The 27,433-nt window shown below is 36.9% G+C and overlaps 1 protein-coding gene across 1 annotated transcript in view; it reads left to right on the forward strand.

Annotated features, from left to right (window-relative positions):
• Positions 1 to 428: 428 nt before the first annotated feature.
• Positions 429 to 27,433, forward strand: part of SULF2 (sulfatase 2) — a 97,844-nt gene continuing 70,839 nt past the window's right edge. Inside the window, exon 1 of the mRNA XM_014254129.2 lies at positions 429 to 563. The gene's annotated coding sequence lies outside the window, so the exon portion shown is untranslated. The remainder of the gene's footprint in view (positions 564 to 27,433) is intronic.

Genomic DNA, 27,433 nt, shown 5'->3' on the forward strand with positions numbered 1-27,433 from the left:
AGGTGGGAAGTGGAAAAATTTTATCAGGTAGGGACTTTATCGCCTGCACACCCGAGGAGGATCGGTCCCACATGCAGCTCTTGCTCCCTGGCATACCTGTCCCCCTCGCTGCCCCAGCTGGCGCTCCTGAGGCGGTGTCCGGGCGGGCGGCGAGCGCGCTCTTAGGGGAGCCGAGCACTGAGGGAGAAGCGGCAGCACTGGGACGGGGCGATTCTTGCGGGGGGAAGGAGGCGGGGCACGGCCGCAGCCCCTGAGATACACAGGACGAAGAGCTCCTTGCAGGGACTGCAGAGTCCCTGAAGGCTTTCTCCTCCTCGTCTGCGCTTGGGCGGGAGCCCCCAGCAAAGGGCTGGAGGAGGCGCCTCGCAACAGATGGTTCAAGCCGGCTCCCGGCGCCTGGCGCGGCCCGCATTGGCCAGCGGCGCGGGAAAGGGCGGGTGCGCCGCAGCGGCGGCTCCGCGGCGGGAGCGCAGCGCCCACAGCCCAGCTCGCTCGCCTCCTGCCGGGTTACCGAGACCACCTCCGCTCCAGAACGTTGGCCGCCTCTCACGGCTCCAGCACCTGTGAGTGTCCGCCCGGCGGGACTGCGAGTGGCGCCGCATCCGCGCGCAGCCCGCCGGGGCCCCCGGGGCTGCTCCGGCGGCGGGGCGGGAGGCCCTGAGGGCGCGAGGCCCGGAGGGCGCGGCTGCCGCCCGCGCTCGCAGCCGGGAGCCGGAGCTGCCGCCTCCTCCGGTCTAACCGGTGCGCTGGGGAAACGGGGAAAGGGCTGGGGAGATTCTCCCCCGGATGGGAGACGGGATCCATGCCGGGGGGGTTTTATCAGCTGTAGGTGAGGGGAAACCCGCAATCCCGATTCCCTCTCCCCTTTCCCTTTATTCCAGCTTTATTGATGCAGAGCCACTTGTAGTGAGTAATTACCGGGTGTCGGTCCTCGGCGCTCAGTGGGGAGCGGGGAACGGACTGTCAGGTGGAGAGATAAGATGCGGGGGAAGTGACTTGGCCAAGGTCGCTCTGTGAGGCAGTGGCAAATAACGTGTTGTACTAAAAACTTCTTATTTCTAGCCTTGTGCTGGGCTGTTCAACAGCCCTGCAAGGCGCCACACATAAATCTGCTTGAGTGTAAGTAGGACTCTAATTAGGGTTTTTTTGTTGTTTATTTTTTTGTTGTTGTTATTTGTTGTTGTGTTTTAAAATTATGTATGGGTGTTAAAGCATGCAGAGGTGCAGCATCTGTGTCATCTCCTTCATTTTCTCCAGCCTTCAGACATGTGAATGAATGCATAAGTGATTATGCTTTTCTGTGACTAATGTTAAATTCAGTAGGAAATTATTGTTAAAAATACTATGTTTTTTCTAAAACTTTTACCATGGCAATAAATTGTTTTTTGTTATATTTCCCTATTAATAGTGAATGTCTTCTTATACCATCAGAGAGTTGTTGTGAAAAGCCCTTAAATTGGTTAAGTGGCAGCTGCATTCCAAAATTAACCTGCAGTGCAGTAGCTTTTATTCTCAGTGCATGTGAGATACGAGGTATGGCAGGTCATGCTTTAAGAACTTACACGCTGGAGTATAATGTGGTTGGGTTCTCCAAAGGGTGCAACTGGAGTGTTTCTTTTGGCGCTAGCTGTGTACATAGTAATTCTCTTTCCCTCTCTCTCACCTCTCCAAGAATAATTTCCATGAGTTTGCACAAAGATATTCTGTAGTTTATCCCTGCTAATGTCGGGTGTTTCTTTCAAATTTCTCATTACGTAAAACTGACACCTATGAGGATATTTTTTAGATTAAAAGTATTATTTGTCAGAGTCAATCCTTTTTATAGTCTTTAACTAATCCTTGGATTTCATAGTGTCCTACAGCAGTGAACCTGTAAAGTTAAAATGTGCTGTTCAAAAGCTAAACTGTCCCTGCTGCCATTTCAGTTTACCTTGGCTGCTCCTCTTGTTTTCTTTTTGTTTTTGGTTTTTTTTTTTGGGTGGGGGGTGGGGGGTAAGGAAATTGAGTATGAGAGAAGTTTAGTAAAATGCTCTATATGTTAATGTAAATAGGACAGCTTTATTTTTAATCTTTATATAATGTTAAAGCTGGGAGCTCTGTTAGAGCTGGGAGAACTCTGTACACTCTTCACAAATCATGTAATTCAAGGACAGGTTTCTTGTATCATGGGGATTTCCTTGTGTGGGTATTTTGTCATTTGAATTTGGAGGGGTTTGTAGGTGTTTGTTTTAGTCTTATTCAGAAAATAGAGTGTTTTTCTCAGATCCTTTATTGGATTTTTTCCCCTTGGACTTGGATATTTGAAAAAAAAAAGACACTTTTAATTGTGCTTGTGTTTTGGCTATATAATATTGTGTGGGTTTTTTTCTTTCTACAATAGATTCCTTGCAAGGAGTCTTAATTTTGTGTAATTTCTAGTTGAAAGTATTTGTCCATAGTGCATAAACCTATTTGATTAGTTTGCTCTTTCACTGTCAGCTTATCCTTCCTTTCTTATAAATGGATAGGAAAATGTCTAGGTTTTTTTTTTTTTTACCTAAGTAGCTGATATTATTTCATTAAACAAAAGGTTAAGCTGTAATGGATATTTTCCTCTAGCTATGTTTTGTTTTTCAGAAAGTCTGTGTATTTCACTGTTGTGACTTCCTTTTGAGCATTTCTGTTATGATGATCTCAGGTTGGAAGAGTTAGGGTTGCTTATCTACAAACAGTAATTCAAACAGTCTTGGTGATATCAAATTTGCAAATATAACTCATTTACATATACAAATGAGTAAGAGCCTTCTGTGTTGTGAGAGAGAAGGTGATTGAATAAAGAAACACTTGCTGTGTAATAGAAATACGTATTTTTGAGATGCTAGATTTAATATCTAATCTGAAAAAACTCTACAACTTCATGTAAATTTATATTTTACCTTCCCTTCAAAATTGTTTTTAGAAGTAATTAATTTGAATGCCAGCTATTTCTAACTTACTACTTTGTAGGTAGCATAAAATGATTAAAGTATTTTTCAAATGGGTGTAGCTCCTCAGTGAAACACAATATTTTTTTCACTTTTTTCCTCTTAACATACTTCCTTCGGCCATCTGAAGATGTTGTCTTACTGTGAAATTTAGAATTAAATGAAAGTAAGATCAAGAACTTCTACAAACCCATCAGAGAATCTTGGTTAAAGATTTCAGTGTGATCATACTTCTGGGAAGAATGCTCCATACCTTTGCCAATTTTCATGAAGAGTAGATAAAACCTGCCTTTTCAGCTGTCTCTTGCAGTATTCCTGACAGAATACATTCACATTTTTTTATCAATATACTGGGTCAGTTTCTCAGGCTGGAGTGGACATAATAGACATGTGGACTTCCATATAAAATTCCAGTATGCTCATGTTTTTGAGACTATCTTGGGTTTATTCTAGTACAAACCATGGTTTAATTTGGAACCTGAAAATCTTAATGAGTTTATCTTTTTTTGTTTGGATGGGTTTTTTGTGTGTGTGGTTTTTTGTTTGTGGTTGGTTTTGTTTTGCTTTTTTTTTTTTCCTGTTGCCCCCCCCACTTCCCATTTATATGAATTTCTTATACACTCTGATTTTTGTTTAACTTTTGGAAACTGTCTGAATTTCTCCATATAGTTTGTTGCTGGTTAACTGCTTCTCCACTGCCGTCCCCACCACCCTTCCTCACTCTTCACTTAAATGGTGTATGGGAAGAAATTCTGAAATGATAGTACAAGTTCAATAAGGGAGAATTTCAGCTAATTAGTGGTTGACCTCTGTAGGAAGAAAAAGGATGTATAATATTTCTGAATTCTATAAGAATCTTATTCTAGTTTTTCTTAGTTATTTGGTATTTCTGTGTATGTTTTCCAGCATTAGTTCACCTTTCACAGTAAAATCAGAATAGCGCCTCTAAGTTAAGTGATTTTAAACCGTTTGTGGAACAGGAATAGAAGTTTTAATGAGTAATCACTAGTACTGATTGGCCGTATTTAATGGATTGTTGGGAGAGTGTTAAAATGAAATTAATCTATCAGGCTATAAGTTGCTGCTAACCTGTATATAGTATTCTGAAATGAAGGTTGCAACTTTGTGGTGATGGGTAAATAATTGTAAATTCATGTACGACATGAATGGTCTTATGTATCAAGAAATGATATAAATATTAGATGACATTTCATTGGTCTTGAGAGACTTATTCCATTTAGAAATGGGTAGCACCTTATTTCAAGTTCCTGAAAGGAAAGCAATTAAATTGCCTGTCTTATTTGAAGATTTTAGGCAGCAGTCATTGTGAAACACTGAAATTAGTGATCCCTGAGGTAGAAAGCCCTATAAAGAGTGTCATTCTACTATGATATGACAGTTCTGATAATCTCTGTAACTGAGTCATTGACTATGACTCTCCAGCTTAATGGATTAAATTGCTGTATATAAGAACTTGTGATTTTGAGTGGTATTTGGAAAGGAAGATTGTGCATCTAAAAGATGCTGTGTTGTGTCAGAAGCTGATGTTATTTTTAGTCTGGAAACTGAATAAGGAAAATACCTGATGGGTTTTTGGTGTCTGGAAATCCTGATCAATTGACCCGTTACATAGATTTTCTTAGATCTGCTTATGTTTTTCTTCTGGATTCTGTCTTTGTGGTTGAAGTGCTAACAATGTGAAGTTCTTTATGCATTTTTTATTGCAGTGTTACCACAGAGTTTCTGTCTTTCAGTGGACAGAAAGAACACAAGTCAAAAAGGACAGGAGTGCGTTTTAGGGTGGGGTTTTGCTCTGTTTTCATAATTTTAATATAAGAATCCTAAACTCATACATTTTACTTCTGTGACTGAAATATGCAGTCTGGAAAATTGTAGCTTGCCTCTAAGGAGAGTTAAGGTACCAAAATCCTGAGAACTAAAATTTCAATACTTCTGCAACAACAAATACTTGGAAGGTGCATGATTAGAAGACTAGTACTTAATTTTGTATTTTCCCTTGTATTACAGTACAGCACCTTTTGAAGGACTTCCTAAATAACTGGACTCCTTTATGTCATCCATTCTTTATCAGAGAGAGAAGTAGTCAGTGTGGAAGACTTGAGTGGTTTAGAGAAAAATTATGTTTCTGCTCCTAGAAAGCTTTTTTTTTTTTTTGTAGATAATACGTGCAGAGACAAATTACTTTACGAAATGTTACTTAGTCGTGCATATAGAAGTGTGAGACAATATGGTTGCCATCAAAGACAGCACTGAGTCTTATGCCTTCTAATTCTCTGGGTAAATCTTCATCTCTTGTTGGACATCTAGCAGTATTATGATGCAATGGTGTCTGTGGTCCAGTTGGGGTCTTCCAACTGCTCCAGATCCTAGCACACTGATGAAAGTGGAGGCATCTGTAAGTGTTGATAAATGAATTCTAACTAGTACATCTAAATCTCTATCTAATGATCTGTCTTTAGTCACACTTGTTTGGTAGTCTAACTGTAAGATCAAAGCAATCATTAAAAATTATATTAAATTATCTTGCTGTGATATTTGCATGGGTTACCTTCTCGGTGCTGTCTGCTGGAGAGCAGGCTTGCAACCAGTGGACCTTGGATACAGTACAAAACCCTGTAGGTTGTGTGGCTGTTCACAGTATGATATTAATGCTTTTAAATTAGCAACATCAGCAATATTAATTGATTTTTTTAGTCAGACTGTGACATTTGGTAAAACGATCATTAAACATGTGCAAACATCCTATGTGCAATAAAAGATCTTTGTGCCCTGACAAATGATAAATGAGAAAATGGCAGGTTGTAGAAAAACCTAAATATTCTTTTGGAAGCTGTTCTATGGCAAGACAAAAATGTTCCCTTCTAAGCAATGGAGAATTCATTTTCACCACTGTAAATAAAGCTGGAGACTGTTTTACATACTTAATCTGTGTGTTGGTGTCTTCCTTTCTTTTAGGCACTGCTGTTGAATTGGGATTTGTTCTGGTTTTGTTGGGCAAGTAGTCCAGCACTTCACTGTAGAAAAATGTTGTAATCTCAATTTGCTCCTCTTATAATCTTCTGGATAATTTAGAGACTGCCTTATGTTTTCATTTTTAACAGTTTTAGTTCACTTGTTAAGTCCTTTTCTATCAGATGGCCACATGTAATTCTAACTTACATGTTTAATTGGTGAATGCATTAACCTTGGCTTCAGGGAAGGCCTTTAGGGAAAGGCTTAATCTAGTTTCAGATAATCCTTGTGACTTTTCCTGTCTTTAGCAGAGTAAGGATTTGTAGTGTCACGCTGTAGTACTAACATCACTAGCTACAGAACATAAAAGCTTCAACAATGTGATGCATTTAGAGTAGCTTATTACGTAGTACAGTTTATATTTTATGGCTTCTGCACTAATGTTCTAAAGTGGGATTGAGTACTATATTTCAGCCAGTGCCATTTATCTCATTAAAGGTACAGCTGAAGTTACTGCACAATCAAACAATAAACTATGAGTCCATACTGCTTTTACCTTGTAATATGTCTGCGGTTTGAAAAGGACCAGACAGCCTTGATATTTAGTAATTTTCAAAATTACAAAAATAATTTTCAGATGCCTCATATTTTTTTGCCAGTCTTTGCAAGAATGGAGATGTTACAAGCAATTAAAAGAATAGTTATATTAAATTTTAAAAAGATTGAAAATTACTGGAAGATTTAACTTATCAAAAATATTCTGTGAATACTGTGGTGGATAAAGCTAAGTTAGTCCCTTGCTTTCATTACATGTGTGAAGAAATTTAATGGGATCTATGTAGTAAGGAAGCTTTATATCAGAAGCAGAGAAGCTATTAACACTAAATTTGAGCTCTTGATTTACATGTTAGTGTATGCTAAGCAGCTTCATCCTCATCAGCTAGTGTGTAGTTAGATGCTATTCTGCCTTATAAATAAACACACTTTAGGCAGCCTCTTAGAGCAAGATGGTTGGCACTGAGCATCTAACATCCATTGAAAACCACTGTTGCAAAGTGGTTTAGATTTAAAACAAACCTAAACCAAGGTCAGAATTTTCCAGTGTGCTGATTATCCTTATAGACATGTGTTCATAGCAACATAAATTTAAATATCTTGTCGGTATGGGTATGTAGCACATATGTCACTAATCCTAAGGAATGCATTGTAGTTCTGTGGTGTAGTATTTAATGAATTTTTCAGTTGTGCTTTGAGTTTAAAAAAAAATCCCCAAACCAAACCTGAAATAAAATTTGAAAGCACCATAGGTAAGGACAGTTAAATGTCTTTCAGAGAAAAGCATGGTCTCTGTTTTAAAAAAATCTGCTCTGGATTTATCTCAGTGACTCAGTTAATTTGACTGTTGATCAGTCTTAATTTTTATTTTCTGGTGAGAAAAGTCTCACAATTAGCAGATCGGGATTTTAAAACACTGAACCACAACATCTCAGTTCTTATACTCTTGATTTCTTCTATTTCTTACCCCTTCTTATATGCTGTGAGAAAATGAACTGTCTAGTTTTCATTTATTTTGAACAACACAAATTAAGCTTATTAAGTTCAAGTCAATTAAAATGAAATGTTTGAGCATATGTCAGCTTCCTAGAAAATTGTATTGTGTAATCCTGCACTTCAGTACTGTGACAAGCTGAAGAAATGTTTCCAGTAGAGGAATCAATCAGAAGAAATGAATCATCATCTGTGGGAAGATGAAGGGGGAGAAAAAGGCAAAAATAATGTCCTCTATAAATTAATTTACCTTTGAATGAACTCCTACTACCTCTAGAATGGTTATAACCTAGAATAGACCCTGATTCTGCAAAACAGTATTGAAATTGTTTGTTATATTCACCTTCTGTACTTGGCTGACACAGAAGGGGAAGATCATCAGCTATGGAAGTCACTTCCTTTGAACCTTTGATCCCAGATTCTATTCTTGTTCTACAGTAGCCATAGGAGGAGTGTCTGATTCCTCTTGGTTAAATGTATCTCCGGTGTTGCACTATGTTTTGAAGGAAATAATCCAAGTTTACTTTTTCTATTCTATTATCTGCCGTTAAAGAAAAAAATGTTAAACTTCTGCATTATCTTCTTTCCTTTGTTAGTATGTATTCTGTAGAAACCACTAAGAGAGAAGTCAATGTACTTCAAGTGAAACCTCTGCAGATGTTAACTGTTCTTTGTGGTAAGAGCCTTAAACGGAGTTCCAAAGTGAAATTATTTACTGCAGATAGGAACTTGTTTTATTTCTAAGGCAGGATTTAAACAGTAATCCTATTCATAGTGCTTATGTTGCAGAAAATGCAAGGCTGATGTTAAAATCACTTCCAGTACAATGCAGTTTGCTGCAAGTTCTTCTGATCTGTCAGACTTCTACTTGAGTACTTTGTCTTTCATTCTTTAGAAAACCTTGTGTGACAATTTCAAAGTAGTTAGTATCTTTAAATGACAGAAAAGAAGAGAGGGCATGCCACAGTAGCCACTTTCCTAGCTATGTTCATGTTTACGTAGTTGGGGGGCACAACATTATCCATTTCTGCCTTACTGAAAAGACCAAGAATGTTGCATATCTGTTTCAAGACTTTATTTTGGGCTGGGTTTATAAGCAGTGTTATCATGCATGTACTGAAGGTGGTGAATATGTATTTTGAACAGTGGAGTACCTCAGTTTGTATCAGCAGAAATTGGAAAATTACTTGGCATGTATTTTACTAGTCTATTTAAAAAATACCTGTTTAAGAATGTCAAAAGTAAAGATGGTACTGGGCCACTGCAGATAAGTAACACTCTGGCCTAATTCAGTATTCTTATTCTCACACCAAGGCAGTTTCAGAGACCTGTCAAGTGCAGTATTTTGTCTCTTGTTGCAGCTGATAATAGGCACATGTAACAAGAATACAGAGGTAAAATACTGAGTATTATATAAAGAGGTATGATACTGAGAAGTCCCCATGGATCAGGAAGTTCTACAAGTTGTACTAGGTTTACATGTCACAATTAGTAACCCTTGATGGAATTTCTTTGCCTATAAATGTATGTTTTCACTAAATTGAACCTGTACTACTGTTTTAACAATTCTTGGCAATTTATATTTGGATTGTGCTTTTTCACAAAGATTCTTGAAGCTTTCTTCTGGGTGGTAGTTTGCAGTTTTGAGCTCTTTGATGAGTATGGATCAGTAAGATGATATGAAGAGAAGGGAACTAACTTGAAGATATGGGCGTAACTATGATTAGAATAAGATTGTTTAGGAAAAAAGACAGCTAAAAAGAGATGAAATAGTTAGAAAAATGGCAAGTTGAAAGATAACATTTCCAATGAAAGAAAACACTTAATGATTCTCTGTGACTTAATTTTAGAAAAAGAGTAAGACCTGTTAATTTAAAACTGTATTCTAAGTCCAATGTAAACTTTGTATTCAGAAGCAGCAGCGTTTAGAATTGCTTATCTGATGACCTGTGAATGTGTTTGATATATTGTGAAGGTTATTGTGTTAAGCTGGAATATGGTAAGGATTTCTTTGACTCTTAGTAGGTGTAGAGCCGAGGCACCTAATAAACTGATTTCCCAGGAAGCCTTTTATGGCTTGATTTACTGTTGTATTGTAAAAAGATATCTCAGGAGTGTAATAATATTTATCTGGCTGTATATTTTAGATTTTACTAAACATTCCACATCATCTGTTGGAGGATGGGGGAAGACAAATTCCAGACAATGACATTAAAAGCATATGGTGTCAAACCATATTGTTTTGTGGGATGGTTTGCTTGGTGGCTCTTCTGATGTCTAAATGCTATTATGTTTTACATCGTCTGCTGCAGAAATTGTATGTTCACGTGATTATGAAGCTAGACTGAATGGAGACTATGAAATGGAGTTTTGTTAAACACTGATTTTTATTATTTTTTTTTTTCAATTCTGATCTTGATGGAAGTTTTGGCAAGAGAACCGATGAACCACATTTCTGTAGCTCTGCATGAAGTGAAGAAAAGTGTTAGGTTTCGAAGTTACTAATGCAGGTGCTATATGTATAATGTCTCTGAATTCTAGAAAAGATACACGCTTGTTTGTAATAAAAATTTTACTGCCGAGAATTAAAAGTCTTGAAGTTCTTGCTTAAATCTATTTATTTCTTTATACTATCTAAGCCTATTTCAAGGCCTTAAGATCAATCTATTTGAAAAAAAAAATCAACCCCATTGGTTTGAAATACATTATACAGGATTCTGGATAATTCATTCAGTCTTTCAGAATCCTCTTCTTTAGTGCAGACTGATGCAAATATGTTGGGTACAAACAGATTCTAATGTTTATTTAGTATTGCCAATTCTTGCAGCATTGGGCTGTTTGGCTTCTCATGTTAGAGCTGCTGAGGTATGTTGTTCATAAGGAACTGTATTGAGATAAAATACTTATATGTTGATCAAACTCATTAAAACCTAATGTTTTGGGTTTTTCTTAACCCACAAGACTTTTTTTTTTTTTTTTTTTTTTTTTTGACTACTTTCTTGCCAACCCTGTTTTGGAGGAAAAGCTTACTTAAATATTTTCCAGTGTATATAAAAAAATGTCAAAACCCCAGACTGCATATGATCTTAAATATTCAGTATTTGTGCATGTATTTGCATATTTAGATTCAGAACAATTTAAATTGTATGCATGTGTGTGTAGACACTGTATTTTGTTTCATCAAAATAATGTGACATCAGTTTAAAGTGGTATGAATCATGACAGACATGGTGCCCTGGTATCTAAGATACGTCAGCATGCTGATAAGTTACTTGCTTTCCTGCTGTGAGAACTGGTTGCTGTATTTGATTCTTTAGCTGAATACAAATGAAATTAAATCTGCAGTGACCTATATTGTGCTATAGCTAATGACCCAGTTAACCTCTGGTTAATTTTCTGTCTCTTGGTGTCCTGGGAACAGGGACATGTTTATTTCAGTAACCACAAACCTTTAGAAATGTGCCACTGGCATTTATCATTCCAGAGCTCTGTGTTTTAACAGAAATTAGCTAATGGGCCATGGGGGTCTGCAGAAGTTGTAGAATGCCAATGAGGAACTTTCTTTCACTTTTCCTCCACCCTGATTTACATGACTAAGCTTTTAGCTTTTCTTGATTTTGTTTTTGTTTCTTGAGTATTGATCTGTCTCCTGTGGAGGAAACAAACTATTTGCTTAAAGTGCAGGAGGACATTACTGCTGGCAGCTTCCCAGGAGCTCCTCTCCTTTTCATGCTTTAAATTAAGCTAGAACCAGTATAGATGTTGGTAGGGAAGTTTGCAACCCATGCAATTCTATTATTGAATGGCTGTGTTATGCAAATAAATCTGAATATAACCATAAAATAATAATGAAGATCTTGTCTAAGGGCAGATCTGAATACCACTTTTCTGATGCAGATTGGATTCTCTGGCACCTGGGTGGTCTCATCCATGAAATATATGGGTTTTTTTAAGGAAGTGAGGTTATACAACAATCGGCTGAAAAACGCAGAATGATTATTCACACCCATTCGTACTAGCAGTTCATACTGTGTCACTGTTCTATTAAGTAATGCATAATCCAAAACAACCTGAGTGCTTTCAGACATTTAAAACATTGAGTGCTTACAGGGTGAGGCCTTGAGAAACAGCTATTCTGGAGCCAATCCTTTCTGAGCAGTCTGTTCCTTGAAGTCTTTACCACAAATTTCCTTTGGAGATAAAATCCTTACTTATATTTTGTTTTGCCTGTGGCAGCAACAAGAACAGCTAGAAACAACTTACTAAATGCTCTGCAAAAAGCAGATGGAAACACTTCTGAAGGGTTCCTGAGTCCATGTAGAGAGATGGGTTTGGCAGGGGAGTGTGAAATTTTGGGCTGTTACAGGACACTTGTTCAGATACTTATTTTGTGACTTTTAATGGCATAAGAATTGCTTCTTGATCATCATATGTTACAAATATGCAATATCTAGAGGGATGGGAGGAATTTCCATTAACAGATTCTTGAGAACTTGGTCTGTTCAGTCAGGAGGCTTAGAGAACCACACCAAACAGGCAGCGTCTTTGCTCTGTGTATGCTGTGTGTGTCCTGCAGTTTTGCTTTAGAGCAGCTACCTGCATCAGCTGGGGAGAACTGGCGTACGCTTTTAACTGTCCTTATTTCCTTGTTACCTGTAACGCACACTGAATATAATAGAAGCATTCCTGACACAGGACTGTACAAGTGGTGTCGCTTGCTGTGAAATCACTGCCATCCAAATGGGACTTTGCCTATATTCTAGCTGGTGGTTAAACTGATTTTTTTTCCTGTTTTAAGGGCATGTATGTAAAAGATCCAACACATTGCATCCTTCTGGGCATTGCAACCCTTCTCCTTTACATAAAGACGAAAAAAAAAGAGTGAATCTGTAGAAATAATACTGTTTTGTTATGTTGTTACGGTGTGACTTTGTGCCTAAATGATGAAAATGTGTCCTGTAGTTTCCTGGGATTTTTCTTTTTTATTTTTTTTTTTTAATGGCTGCGGAAGACATCGGATATTAGCCTCTGTCTTGTTTTGGTTTTCTTGAAAATTAACTTGAAACAAAAGGAACTTTAAGTTGTGAGATATTTAATCCCTCGCTACTGACTGGAGCATCTTGAAAATGAGAACTTTTTCTGTCAGTCCTCTGAGAGTACAGGGAATTCTATGTATAAAGGAAGTTAAAGTGCCCCACAGCTTAGTCCCTGGTCTTTTCTTTTTATGAGCTTATTCTGTCAGGGTCTGTTAGTTTTGGTATTGTTAGCTGTTTAACAGGATTTCAGACTTGGTGGTGGTCTTCATGAGTCCTTTCCCTATTTCAACTCTTGAGTATTCCTACTGCCAGAGGAAAAAAACAACTGTGACTGAGAAGATTGGAATTACACACAGTGTAATTCCCTTATTCATAAATTTATAAGGGAATTGCTTCTCTTGGTTAGTGGTTGATTAGAACCAGATTGCAAACTTTTGAAAGAGTTGGGAGTATGCTTTTCATATATTTTGAATCCTAAGCTCAGTGATATCTCTTGTGATTAAAAAGAAATCAGTGAGAGAAGTTATTCCTGTACAGATATATCTGATATTTCTATTAATTTGTACAAATTTGCAGTTGCTGCTATTAAGCCAAGAAGAATTTTTTTCAGATTGAGGGCTGAACCTGAATTCCTTCAAGCCCAGGTAAGAAAAATGCGCTGAGTTGATTATACTGTGTTCTGGATAATGTTCTCATGTGGTATGTGTTCAAGTTAAGTTTTATGAGTAAAAATAATTTTGCCCTCTTGTAGATTGGGCATCTGATGTCTTGCATTCATTTATCACAAGTAATTTCTGAGTACCTCATAATGCAATGAATTGTGATTAACTTTTTAAGGTGAAGGTAGGGAAGCATGAGAATGACAGACAGAAAAAGTGAAAACATTTCTGAAATACTATTTCAGAAGGAAATTTCTGAAATTCTCGTCACTGAATATGACTCACATTGCACGTGCATTTGCAAAAAGGGAAAATATTTTTTAAAGTATTTTGAATTATCACCAAAGATTTCATATACTACTTGATGAATATCATAATAAATACTATCTCTGAAATGCTTCTTTTTATAGAAAAGAAATTACCTTCGTAATGATTCTTAATTTCAATTACTTAACTGAACTTATCAGAGATTCCGCTCTGAAGATTTCTTTCTTCAGTGCACTTTGACACTTGCAGGAAGCTTAACTGCCACTGCCTGCATTGTGGGCACTTGAGGACACTTTAGATACTACCACTGTTTTTCTCAAAGGACTGAAAATACTTTCCACAAATATTCTGTAATATAGGAATGGTATGAAGAAGCTCATCTTCTATATTTGTGCTTGAAAATAGTTCTGTTTGAAGTGTAAACACTAAAAAACTGTGTTATTTTGAGACTAGATTTGTATTTAAAAGGCAAATATGTAAAAAAGAGAGTTGGGTTTTGATCTTTTAAACGTGACTGTAAGTTTTCTGTTAATGACATTCATGAATCTAGTTGTTTAGCCTAATGGATATAATTTCAAAAACCTTCTCAAAAGTTAAAATGTAGATTGCCATATGCCTTTAGGGGTAAGGACTACAGGATATTAGTGCTGGCTGTTTATGGGTACTGATTCTGTTACTATACCCAAGATTTGAGTACATATTTAATGTATTGAAATCTATCCTGTTATGGTTTTCTTTTTAAACAGTGTACCTAAAATCTCCGAAATTAAGTACCAAGCATTTAATTATCTGCCTCTTTTTCTCTTTTCTCCTCTTGGTGCTCCCTAATTGTTGTGAGAAGGGCAACAATTGATCTGCCAGGTAGTTTTCAGCACAGAGTGCAGAATTCAAGTAAGTTCTGTCAATCCACTTTTCTTCCACGCAGATTTTAACAAGACATTGTGATCTCCCCAGGTACTGCAGATGCTCAAGAAAAAAGAAACTTCCCTTATACATTATATGCATATACAGTGTTTTCCTAAACCAAATGCAATGCTGAAGTCTTATTGAGAATGTTTATAGAAAGAATAAAACATGGCTGTGTTGAATTTTGTTGAATTAATTCTTGTTGTTTCGGCCCTTGAATGTATGTAGAATAATTTGGATTTTTTTTTTCAACACCCAACTGTCTTGAAGCCTGCAAATGTCACTCTTCTTTAAAACCCAGCTGGCTGAGTAAAACTCTGTGGTTGGAAAGTTTTCTGTATGGAAAAATAGTCTTGATTTTGGAAGTTGAGAGAAGATGTAGCTGTAAAACCCATGAGTTTAATATCAAATTGAATCTACTTATGCCAGGACAAGAATCGAATATGGCATTAATTTGGATTCAAGTGACTTCAGTACAGTTGCACTGGGATAATTCAACAGAAAAAGACACTTGCTCTTGCCTCTTTAGACAATTTCTCTTTGAAGATGTCTTTTTTACCATTCAGGAAAAAAGTTGGCATTTAGGCCAATCTACTCTATTGTATTTGTTGTTGATTGCTTTTACCACAAGTAAGCTTCTTCCTATATGTATTTGTGGAGGTCTTTTGAGGTTTTGTTCACATTTTTTAAAACTCAAGACTGATAAGGGAAAGACACCTTTTTCAAAAAACTCTTGTTATGAATTTTGAATCATCTGCTAAGTGTGACTATTCTATACACCCAGCCACATGGGCTCTGTAGGAGACAGACAGAAATCTCTGCTCATGAATTGTGTGGCCTCTGAAAGCTTCTGGGCAGATGAAGGTGCACTGCTCTCCTGCTGCTGCTGCATGGGCACATGGCTTCCTTTCCTCTGAGATGCTGCATATCAGATGCAGCTGGTGAATTTTCTGAACAGCACAGGAAAGGAGAGTCAGATGCATTGTAAATATGATGTCTGGGAAGCCTTTGCATTTAGCTATATGGGGATTCTTTACAGAGCCTCAAGTGAATGCCTGCCTGTGTGCTTGGCATTTAACGGTGGCTTGCCTAGAGGAGCAATAGCTTTGTCAGTCTTCGAGTGCTGCTCAACCATGGTCCCTTGTGTTTCAATGTGATACGCATTACGGAAATTTGGAATCCACTACTTTGAGTTGTTTGTGAAGTGTTTAAATGTCTGCACAAAGCCTATAAACAACTTGGATGCAAATGTTGGCCATTCACTTACACACTGAACTTTAACTCTTCCTTCTTTATGCCGCATCTTTTTTTCATGTTGACTACAAGCAGAACTCGGAGATTTCCTGAATTTTATTAAAATGTGAAATGAGAAACATTTTTAGACTTATACCATTAGAGAGCTTCTCAGGTTCTTACTTCAGATAAGACCTTGCCTTGCCTAGGGTATGAGACAACACAGATACCAAGGAAAAAGCTACATGTTCAATATAAATGTAAAAAAGCTTTAGATGCTGCAGATTATCAATTGCTTTGCATGAATAATTATAGTGTCCTGCAAATATGTAGGATTTGGCTGAGACCAAAATTGTAAATCATTTATAATAGCACTGCATTCAGATTTAAGTTCCAAGAAAATCTTTCTCCAGTCACAAATGTCACACTCTAGGGATAAAATTGTAGACAATTTATACCATGTTAATCTTGAAATTACAGCTTCTTTGACCTTTAGGACATTTTTAGGAACTGTTGCTTTTTGACAAGGAAACAGTATATAATGGCGGTGTATAATTACTTTGAAGTGAATATTGACGTTTGTTAGATTTTTTATAGATTTTATTGTTTTATAACTGTAAATTATACTGACAATTTAGAGAATATTGACAGAATAAGGACTAAAACATTACTCTAACAATGTAAATTCTATTTGCTGTCATAGCAATGTGTGGAAATAGCTGTTAAAGAAGCTTATTAATACTGGCTCTATCTTTATTTGGAAAATAAAATTTGATTTTGCTGATGTCATTTTATATGCAACAGGAGAAGAAAGTAAAATTACTCAAGCAGTTTGTGAAAACTTACCCCAATTTTTTATGTGTAATACTTTATGTAATTATGTGAGCCTCCAGCATGTTTGTTTTTTTTTTGAGAAGAAGATTCTTGGTGATGGAACACCTGACCCTGAACCCACAAAGTTGGTAAGGGCTATCCTTGTGTAGTTAACAGCGGTGCAGGTGAGGGGGAGGATGCAAATAATGTACCTGGTATGTGAGAGAATGGCAGATCTGGACAGAAAACTTGCTTTCCCATGTTAAACATTTGCCACATCAAATATGTATTAAGGGAGTGTATTTGGCACCTCACATACCCCTTCATACTCTTGCCCTCCTCCCATTCCTCATCCAGGAGGTCTTGTTTTTATTTTGATATGACTGATTTTGAAGTCAATACAACGTGAAGTCCGTATGATGCAATATGAGGGGATAGGAAAAATGCTTTCTGGGAAGTGCAAAAAGTGATGAAGCCTGTGAAACCTGGTATGTCCAATTTGGGTTACAGTGCAGAAAACACTGTCAGCCCAACACTGCTCCTGTTCACACACTTTGAGCTGTGTTTGTGCCCAATATTTGTCTAATGCAGTTAGCAGAAGAAAATTAGATTTGTGCCACAATCTGTAAGTTTTACTAAATTTAAATCTTTGGAGAAACCCCCCAATATTTTCTTTATTGTGAAGTGTAAATCTGCAATTAAAAATAGTTGGAAAAAACAAAATAGTGGCTTCTGGAAAACTGGGTTCACACTTGGTTGCAGTGAACAGAAGTAATTGATTTCACTCTAATCACTCTAAATCAGTGGGAAATTTGGCAGTAGGCTTCAACTCTCACTTAAGTGGGTGTTAGGACCATGGATGCCTTTTCTGATGCAGCTTATGGCTGATAAATTTTTATGTTACTTCTGTTAGCAGAGGTTAAATGGGAAAGGATCTTGTAGGGAACTAGATGTTGAAGTAGATCTGTTCATAATGTTAACAGCCAGGCATATGTCACTTGTCTGTGAAAAAAATTTTTCTTAGTCTGTCTTTATTTACTTGCTTGAATTTTAAATAGAGGGGAAAAAAATTGGTGGTTTTGTGTGGTTTGTTGTTTTTGTTTTTTTCAAATTTGTCCAGTCTGAGCACTGAATGTTAAGAAGTGGTGAGAAGTCTGAGATGGAGAAAATATATATATTATAATATATATATATATATATATGACTTTGAGACAATGTCTTTGCTGTTTATTAGTTTGCTGATAATACTCAAAATATGTGTGCTAAGTTTTGGGGTTTTCATGTTTTTCTTTGTTTTTTTAATACCAACTGTTACCTGTTCTCCCCACGTATAATAATAGATGTGTTGTTTTCATTCTGTGCTTATTGCTGGGTAGATAATTTTGAATTTTAGTATTTAAACTGTGTAAAGATTGCCTTTCTGCCTTTTGATCAAGTATTCCTGTTCATTAGAAATATGAAATCTCAGACACTTACATGGTAAGCTTAGAAACATGCTTCAACTGTTTGTCTCCTAGCGTAGGTTATACCTACACATACTTGGATAAGGAACAAAGATGAAACAGAAGTGACAGAGAGGAATACAACTTGTTAACTGGTGTTGCAGATGCACACTGTATGCATGATAATGCTGCAGTTTAAAATATCCAAAATATGAATGTACTTTTAAGACAGTTCTTAAATCTGTTACTGTAAATGGATAAAGCACCAACATTTTATGCAGGCATGAATGCCATCCTAAATTTATATATTCTGCATATGATGTTACCTTCTTTATATCTCAAAAAGCAGTAGACGTTTTGATTGCTTGTTGTGAAATTGTCTTGCAAAATTGCCATGAATATGACTGAGTTTGTGACAATTATTCCTACATGAGTTTGTGCTGACCACAAAGTTCACCAAGTTGTGCTTGCTTGAAACATTGCTGGAAGGTTGTGAGTCTTCAGCAGTAGTTGTGATTTCAGGTTTGCATTGCCAATATAGCCCTCAATGAAAAAGAGAAAGTGTTTCAATTTTAGTGTCTCTGCCAACCAGAGATTTTTTATTCACTTGTTTCATCTGTTCAGGCGGTGACATTTTCAGTTTGGCTTTGTGCTTGTGGTGTACTCAGAACGACTGTAAAGAAATACAGAGGGACTTTCCTTTTGTAAGAAGCTATGATGTGCTGATTTCCACTTTGAACCAAATTCTAAAGAGAAGCAGTATTTATTTCTTCATAGAAGCCTGAAGCTAATTCTATCTGTAAATGTGTGATGCAATCTTATAGTTGAGGAAGCTGCAGTGACATGTCTGTGCCAGAATTCTGTCCTTTTTAATGCTAATTTGTCATGTTTCTCCAGACCTTGTGTCTAATTTGTGTTGCGTATGATCAATTATGAGTCTGAATGAACTGTGTTTCAAATTTAAGGTGTGTTTAATCACCTGCATAAAAATGTAAGAGATTGAAGAAGCTGCCTCCTTCAGACCACTTCTGAATTTCTTTTGAACATTCATGTAATGTTAGAGCAGTTGTTTGAATAATGGTAACAGTTAAAAGCTTTGTTTAGAAATAAGGTGTGGTAGATTATGCTTTATGCAGCTTTACATGCACAAAATAATTAGTGCTTGTTCTGTTGTGCAGTACCTACTAGCAACAGCAACAAGCTTTGGGTGATTTCTTGGTAAACTGAAATCTTCTATTGTATCTTTTGGTTCTACTTCTCTGTCACTGAATAATGTAGGCTAGAAGGGACCGGTGGAGATCATTTACTTGAATTCCTTCCAAGCAGGAGAGTACTTAAAAATTAAATTATAATTTATCACTGCTGTCCCTTGCTTAAATATAAGCTGTCTCCTTCCAAGTGAGGTGCAGCTGAAATTCTGTTATGTCTGACTTACTAATTCCTTCCAGTCAGCCTCTGATATGGAGATGGACATCTCTGATGTCTCTGCTAATGGAGAGCACAACAGGGATACCCAATTTCAATGAGATGTCTTTATTACATCAAGTTGGAAAAGTTACTTGGGAAAACCTGGAGTAGTTCTTGAATAGTTCAGTTTTCCTTATGACAAGTCTAGAATATGTTGCAAATATCATCCACTCATCAAAGCACGTGCCACAGAGATTGAGGAGACAGTGTGGCTCATATGGAGATCTCTGCTGTTACAGCTAATTTGGTTTTATGATATTATTGTGTTGCTCCTCTAGCAGAGAAATTGACATAGGACAGAGGCAGTTACTGAACCTTAAGAGAGCCAGGAATCTGAACTGAACGCAGTGTAGGATGCAACACAATGGTACTGTGAGCTCTTTGGTTTGGTGTGGCTAGATGCTAGTTATTTTCTACGTGAGAGGATCAAACTGAGTCCTCCTGTCATCTGTAAATTGAAGGAAGATGCTTAAGATGGTTATGGCTGGCTGAGTCACTGGTACTGACTAGAGTTACCCTAGGCTGCAGATTATAGAAGTGATTTTTTTCCTGGCTTGAATTTACATGCTGTTTCATTGATAGCTTCCATTCTCCTCCACTGGGATTGTTTCAGCTCTTGGTGGGTTCAGAGAATTATTCTTATTGGAACTTTATTTTTTACTTCTCTAATTTAGCCATCAAATATCATTTATCGTGGTGGCTAGAAAGGAGTTACAGCTGAAATTGTTGGAAAGAATAAGTGAGTAGAGGAGACCAGAATGTCTCTTCTGTTCAGTTATTCACATAGAATGAGTGTGGTGGTTGATACGAAGGTAGGAGCAGGGAACTTTGCATGTTGTATTTTGGATTGTTTTTATTGTTCAAATCCAAATAAAACAGTATTTTTGATGGTAACAATAAAAACTAAAAATGACAAACAGTCTGTTCTGCCTGCTTTTAGCATCTTTGAAGCTAAATGCCTTTTTTATTCCCCTGTAATTATCTTCTGTGTTCTGTTAGAGTTCCTTGCTACTGCCATTAGATGAGAAAGTAGCAGCCTTTAACTGACAAGTATGTTGCAGAGAATACTGTATTCCACGTGGTCCACAAAGTGTATATGAAAATATGACTTGTAGCGAACTTCACTTGCCTTATTTACTTCAAATGTTATATTGTCTAGGCCATAGAATAAAATAGTTATGCAAGTAATTTAGCATCAAGCTTTTGGTAGCTCTGCACTGGATCTTAAAATTCGAGCACATTCCAGTTTTAACTAAAACTTTGGAATAACAAATTAATGTAAAATAGCAGATGCTTCCTACAGAAAAATCTGTAACCGGTTTTCTGTTTTGGAAGAAAAATGTCTTTTCAAGTAGAACAACAGTTGTTATAACTAGTGAAAAATACAGTAGATATTTGTTAATGTCCACAGAATAATGCTGACATTTCTCCCCCAAGTGCACCTTTTGTCTTAAAGGATTTTCACGGTAAAAATATCATACTCTGCAATACACATTTATGTCAAAGTCAATATACAAGTATGGTTAAAAGATGAGTGCAGTTGGTATTTGAACATCAGGTTTTATTGATGCTGTTCCTACACTTGTACACGTCGAGGCAATTAATGGCAGTGTTGCAAACCTTCAAGAAAAATTAATTATCACTGCTAATTCCCAGCTCCTGTGCTTCTTTAACCCTGTTTTCTGATACCTCAGCAGGTTTGGAGAGCTGATGTTCGTTTATACAGAATATTTCATTGGTTTGAGGGGAGAATGCAAGCATTTAAAAATTCAGCAGCTGTTTCAAGTCACTTGCAGCTTAAGCAGCTCTTTCATTTTGCATGATATATTTAGTTGGGCTCTCATTGAGACATTAGCAGTTTGCAGAGTCTGTAACTGTGTGAAGAAAAGATCCCAATTTGTCAGCTTGGGGGAAGGGGGGTTTTGTAGTCAGAAAGAAAAAACCTTAGTTCATTTTGTTGGTCTGACATGTTGGCTATCCCCAGACACTGTTCTGAAAGAAAAGTGGCTATTGGCCATGTATTTGTTATTAGAGACTAAAAAGTGAAGAAGGAGGTGAGTGTGTGAGGTAAATGTATGGAGTGTTTTAGGTGAGTTCTGAGGATAACATGCAATAATACAGTTCACTGTAGCCTATATATTCACTATAGACTAGTCAAAAATGTGTTTTGTTTCAAAAATTCTTCAGTGGGTGCTTGGAAATTGAATGATGATATATGCATTGCTAGCCACAGCAAGTTTTGCTTTTTAGTTTATCTTTCATTTAGTCATCTCGTCTATTAAAGAACAATACTATGTAAAGAGATCAGTTAAAGATGACTGGGACAAATTGCACTGTCTGTGACACTTGTACAGATAAATTTATTTGATTGTTTAACCAGGTGCACATTTGTCGTGCAAGAACTATTACTGTGTCATTTTAATGTTTTTTCCCCACTATAAAATATAGTACTTATATCAATAGCAGAAATAGCAAATTATGTCCAGGATCTTTAGTCTTATTCAGTACACTGAACCCAGGGAGGGGTGACTAATCTTAAAGTATCTGAAATAGTGTTCTGTTGAACTCCAGGGAAGAGTGAGTAAAATCCAGTGTCTACTGAGGTAATGAGCAAGTTAGCCACTGACGTCTTTTTTCAAGAATTCCTGACCTTGTTGATGTTGAAACATTCATCTAACCTTTCATCCTCCGTGAAAAGGGAAATATGATTTGGTCCAAAACTGATATTTGTAATACATCTTTAATGGGTTCTGATGCACCCTTCTCTTTGAGAAGAGAAAGTATTCTAGTACAGTGTGAGGTTCTACTGGGTAAATTGAATGGATTGTACTGTGTGTACACACGCAGGTTGTAGGCTCTCTTAATGTTTCTGTGTCCATTGGACAGAAGTGAATGGGGCTAAAGAGCTTGACAAAAATTGTTAGGGAGACTAGGGTGTGATGTTCTAGGCCAGAAAGATGCTTGTCTTTGGAAGGAAAGCAGAAACAACTGGCACAAGGAGCTTTATGGTTTTGATGAAGTGGATTGAAACTAAGAAGAGATGACAGTAAAAACAGAGGGACTGAACTTTGCAGGGCTGTGGATCGATGTAAGCTGTACTAAGCAAAACACTGGAATATGATTTGTGATGCATCCCTAATACTGGCAAGGGGGTGAACTGAATAGTAATCTAATATGGGATGTATTAGATTCATGGTTATACCCTTAATTTTGGGCTGTTTGTAGAGCTGAATAGAGATTAACGATAAACAGTTTTTCTTTCTGCTTTATTTTCTTTGTGCCCATGAGCTTTGCTAACATGGTTTAATGAAAAGCTGAGGCTGATCTAATGCACTGTCTCAGGCTTTAGGCCTGAGTGTTTATGCTGCCTTCCAATACTACCTCAGAGGTGGTGTTCATGTGTTTTTGAGAATATCTATGTAAAAATATAGGCCTCATTGAAGAAGTGTGTAACCTCTATACTTGCTAATTTTAGGTGGCTTTTTCCCTTTCAAGGCATCTGAATATCCTCATAAAGCACTATGAAGCTATAACGAATTGTTAGAGCCCGACTGGTGAGGTCCGCACTGCTCCAGAACATAAAAATTATCTGTTTATTACCTGTAATATCATGGCTTGTTTCCTTGAGCAGTAATTGATTTCAATTATTGATGAAGTTTAATAACTTGAAATTGTGTTGTTTATCTGCTAAGGACCTTGAGAGTGTGATCTTCTAACTCAGCTACAGTAGTATAGATTCCATCTGCAGTGCAACAATCGTCTAGGGACCTACATTAGAGCAATTAAAATTAGCTAGAGGGGAGAGAATGCATTATTAATTGGCATAGTCATTAAAGGGCTGATAAGAACCTAAAAGAGACACAATGTTAATACTTAAGCACTACAAGTGACAGGCAGTGTACAAAGACCAGTGATTATATTCAAAGTCTAAGACCATTAAGACACAGGCAATTATGTGGAATTTTATGACTGTGGATTAAGATCACTCCAACATACTAACAATATGTTAAAATGGAAATTTTTTAAGAGTGGTGATGTTCAGATGCCTGTTCTGAAGACTGGAATAGTAGTGCAATTAATTTCTACCTAAAGAATGTGTAGCACTCTATTTAAAGAAATTGGAAACAACAAAGAATTGTAAGGAAATCCCGTTTGTAATTTGTCTGCATTTAGGCAGAAAATTAACATTTTTCAGCATTAAATATAATAATCTGAGCTCATATAAAGAAGACTAAATCCTGGTACACTTAAAAATGAAGATTTAATTAGGAGTCTCTTTGTACCTCAGAAACAAAATCTTGCCTGTGTCATGCCAAGAAATGCAGCAGTGTGAGTAAAAAGCTCATGGTAATGTTGCTGTATATCAGCTACTTAATTTTTCTTAAAACTTCTTGTCAGTGAGTTTCAGTGATTTACCTACCTCAGTTAATTTGCTTTATTGGGGATAATGCTTGTTTTGTAAAATAGTTCACTTACAGTGCTATAAATGAGGGGAAAAAATGGGGAAAGCATCTGTTTTTCATGAGAGAACAGTTATAATAATTGGTTTGCTAAGCAAAGCGGGCTTCAAATACTGCAGGTGTTAGGATAGTAGTTTACTTGTTTTGATAAGGGACAATGTATGTCTGCTGAGTGGAGAGTTAAAACTCCAAAGCAAGCATCACAAATTTTCCTCATCTAAGGGAACCTTGGGAATTTTTAGCTTTTAAAAACTTGCCAAAGGTTTCCTATTCTACTTGCTAAGAATTCAGATTTCTAATTTGTCTCACTGTCTACTCTAAGGTTTAAACACTGAATGTGATTAGCTTTGCTGAACAGATGTCAAATTGAATGGCCTCTGTTGATTCAGAGAATCTGAGTAGTGTCAGGGTTCAGTTACTATGCTTTCAGGAAGGCCTCCTGTTGACAAAATGAGCTTTCTTTTTTCTATTTCAAATTTCTGTGCCAGAGTCTGTATCAGCATGCAACTGGACTCAAGAAAAGCACATATAGCCACTGAAAAAGCAAGACAAGTGTACAGCTACATCTTCTCTAAGCCACCCATGCATTACTTGCTCTGCTAGCAAATTAAGGGGAGGTTCCCTGTTTGCCTATATTAGACAGGTGCCTTTTTGCCTGAATGAATATTTTTGACTAGTTAGTATCCTTCTGGATACCGAGAAGCAGATATGTCATAACTCTTGTCTGTTTAGCCATTGAGCAATGGTTAAAATCTATCATGTAACCTCAGAGACAGCGAGAGCAAGGCCAGCTTTACCTCTGTGTTTGGTGTGGAAAAAAGTTTAATGATTTAACACTAATTTTCCAAGTTTAATGATTTAACACTATCACTCTGAAATGGCTTTATTATATCCCACGCTTTATTATTTTAGCTTTAGGTACTTTATTGCTACATCCTCAAAACTGCATTGGTTTGAATTAACTGTTTGGTAGTCAGAATGGTACCTTATGATGCAGAGTGCTTTATTACTGGTTTTGATCTCTCAGGATGTTTCTGTGATTCAGTGCATGATGCCCACCAGAAACTGTGGAATTCAAAGTCTCTGGGGTCTAAGTTAGTAACAAACTCCCACTATTCCATTCCTGTCTTCCATTAATCTTGTTGCTGTCCTTTTCAGACTGTTAGGCTGTGTGACCAGCTCATTGCCTGGAACTATCTGTAATCCTGTCAGTCATTAGAATTGAATCAAAATGGTGAATATTCATTTCAAGTCATAAAAGCAAATAGGTTTGGTTCATATTTCCCAATGAATGTTTGATGTCAAAAAAGGAAATATGTGCCCACAAAGTCAGCTATGTTCTATTCTGCTTCTTTGGCTCAGATTTCCTGCAAAGCAACATAAAATCAACTGCATGAAACCCAAGCAACCAAATGCTTTATTACTTAAACACTAACATTTTATTCAAAATAGTAGTCCAAATTAAAGTTGTTTTACTGGAATTTAGTGCTGCTGATTGGTGTGAACACTGAGCATTTTGCTTTAATTTACTCAAATTATGAAATATAACAGGGAGATAATTGCATTGTTTTTACAATGTAGTTATATTCCACAGCATCTGACTTTGGCAATACTTTTCCACATAGTATCAGAAAAGTAGTTGTAGTCTCCTTGTAGGGCTGTTCTTTTTTAACTGGGGAGGGGTGGGGGGGCAGAATAAAGAAAAATTACAGAGAAATTTGTCTTCTTTCAGGCAGTATTTAGTGGGCAGTAACCTTTTCATCAGGTTGCTTATATCTGGGGAGTCAGTTATTACTTCCTTGCCATTTCCTCAAAACTCCTGAACTGGAGTTGATTGCAGCAACTACGAGCTAGTCTGAGTATCCAGACAAAGTAAAAGACCTCATGAAATGACTGGATTGAAGTAAGGTTGAAAGGTGATGCTAAACTTTTGTGATGCCTGTCAGAGGGGTTGAGTATTGCAGATAAGAAACACCATATTTCCATCTGAGTTAATAGGAGGCCGTACTGCTCAGAATTGATGGAAATAATGATAGTACTAAGGAAGAAAGAGGTATCAGCTAAGGACTTCGTACTATAAAAAGATAGGTTTTATTTAATGCTATTTGAAAGTCACAATTCAGTGATAACAATTATAGGGTACTGTCTTACGGTTCTCTTGACAACAGACCACAGGAAATAGAGCACACGTTCTTGTTACAGAAGAAATAGAGATTATGTCCTGTAATTGCATTGCTTGCTGTCCCTTGTCTTGTAAGAAGATGTGTTTGGAATATGTTAGTGTCTCTGGGCTTTTTCTGACTGTTTGACATTGTTGAATTTTGAGAAAAGACTAATCAGTTGTTGCCTAGGAAAAGGAAAAAAAACCTTTAAGAAAAAAAAATTCATTTTCTTTTGTGTGTTTATGTTAAGAACTGTTCTTATGTAGAACAGGGACTCCACTTGGCTGAGGGTGTTGTGGGGCTGGTCTTTCTGATTTAACAATCTTACTCAAGCACAAAAGCTAAAAACAGTGTTGATTATATGATCCATGGTTTCATTTGCATGCATAGCAGCTTGGCAGGAGGGTCAGAAACAACCGAACAAAACAACCCCATTTCTTTTTTGTAACTTCATTTTGTCTTCTTTTTGCTTTTTGACCAGTTAGCTTTTGCGTATGCTGTCTTAAAGAGTGAACCCAGCAAAACAGAGTTCAGAAGGCCTTCCCACCAATAGTTCTAATCTGCCAAGACACTGAACATGCCCAGAAATACAGTCCTTGTATTTTGGTATTGCATTCTCTGTGCTGAAGCATTCATGAAAATATTTTTAATTGTACAGTTGAAGTGAGTCGGCTGTACATGAATTAGTGTATGAACAATAGCATTTCCTAAACTTCAGTGTTTTCCCTTTCACTTTGTATTTTTCTTTTCCTTTTGGATATAAGAGCTTGCAAATCTTACTGATGTTTTAGTAAAAATATTGTAATTTTATTTTCTTGTGTTATAGTTACATGAAAATGTAGCAGATTGTGAGAAACTGGAATTCAGAGAACTTGTAGATATAACAGGACAAGGCTTTGAAAATTTGCTAGTAATTTGTTTATATGGTACGGTCTTGAAATACTCAATTTTGAATTTCTTCCAAAGGACCCTTTCTTCTTGAAAGTATCTTTTGCCAGACAGATGAAAATCTGCCCGGGGGGTTATCCCATGCTGTTTGCACATATGTAGGTTTATGTGTACTATGTTTAAAGATGCATGATTATTGATATTCCTTTCTTGAGCTTCTTGTGTCATTTATCACATTCTAAGAGGTCAACTTCACTTTCATAAAGAGTTTATTAATAATCTTCATTCAGTTAACGTAGCCAGGGAACAGCACCTCCCCTGCAGTGTAGTGCCACCTTTCCTATCAGAACTACTTCACCTGCATTCTTTGTGCAAGATTAAAGTCATGCTGTGGATGATACACCTTGCATATTCCCATTTAATTTACAAAATAAGTGATACTGTAACATTTGCAGTGGCCTTTGACAAAATACACGATTTTAATCACCAGGAGGAGATCCTAGAGAGGTCACTGGCATGTGACCTGAACTGCTGCTGCATAGAAGCCATACTACAAACAGTTACTGAAAACTAAGTGCTATAGATGCAGGGCATGTGACAAACTTCTGATGGGAGT

This window comes from Pseudopodoces humilis, chromosome 19 (assembly GCF_049639895.1).
Source record: "Pseudopodoces humilis isolate 2021_Gansu_Grassland_sample_001 chromosome 19, ASM4963989v1, whole genome shotgun sequence".
In the NCBI taxonomy this organism is placed as follows: Eukaryota; Metazoa; Chordata; class Aves; order Passeriformes; family Paridae; genus Pseudopodoces; species Pseudopodoces humilis.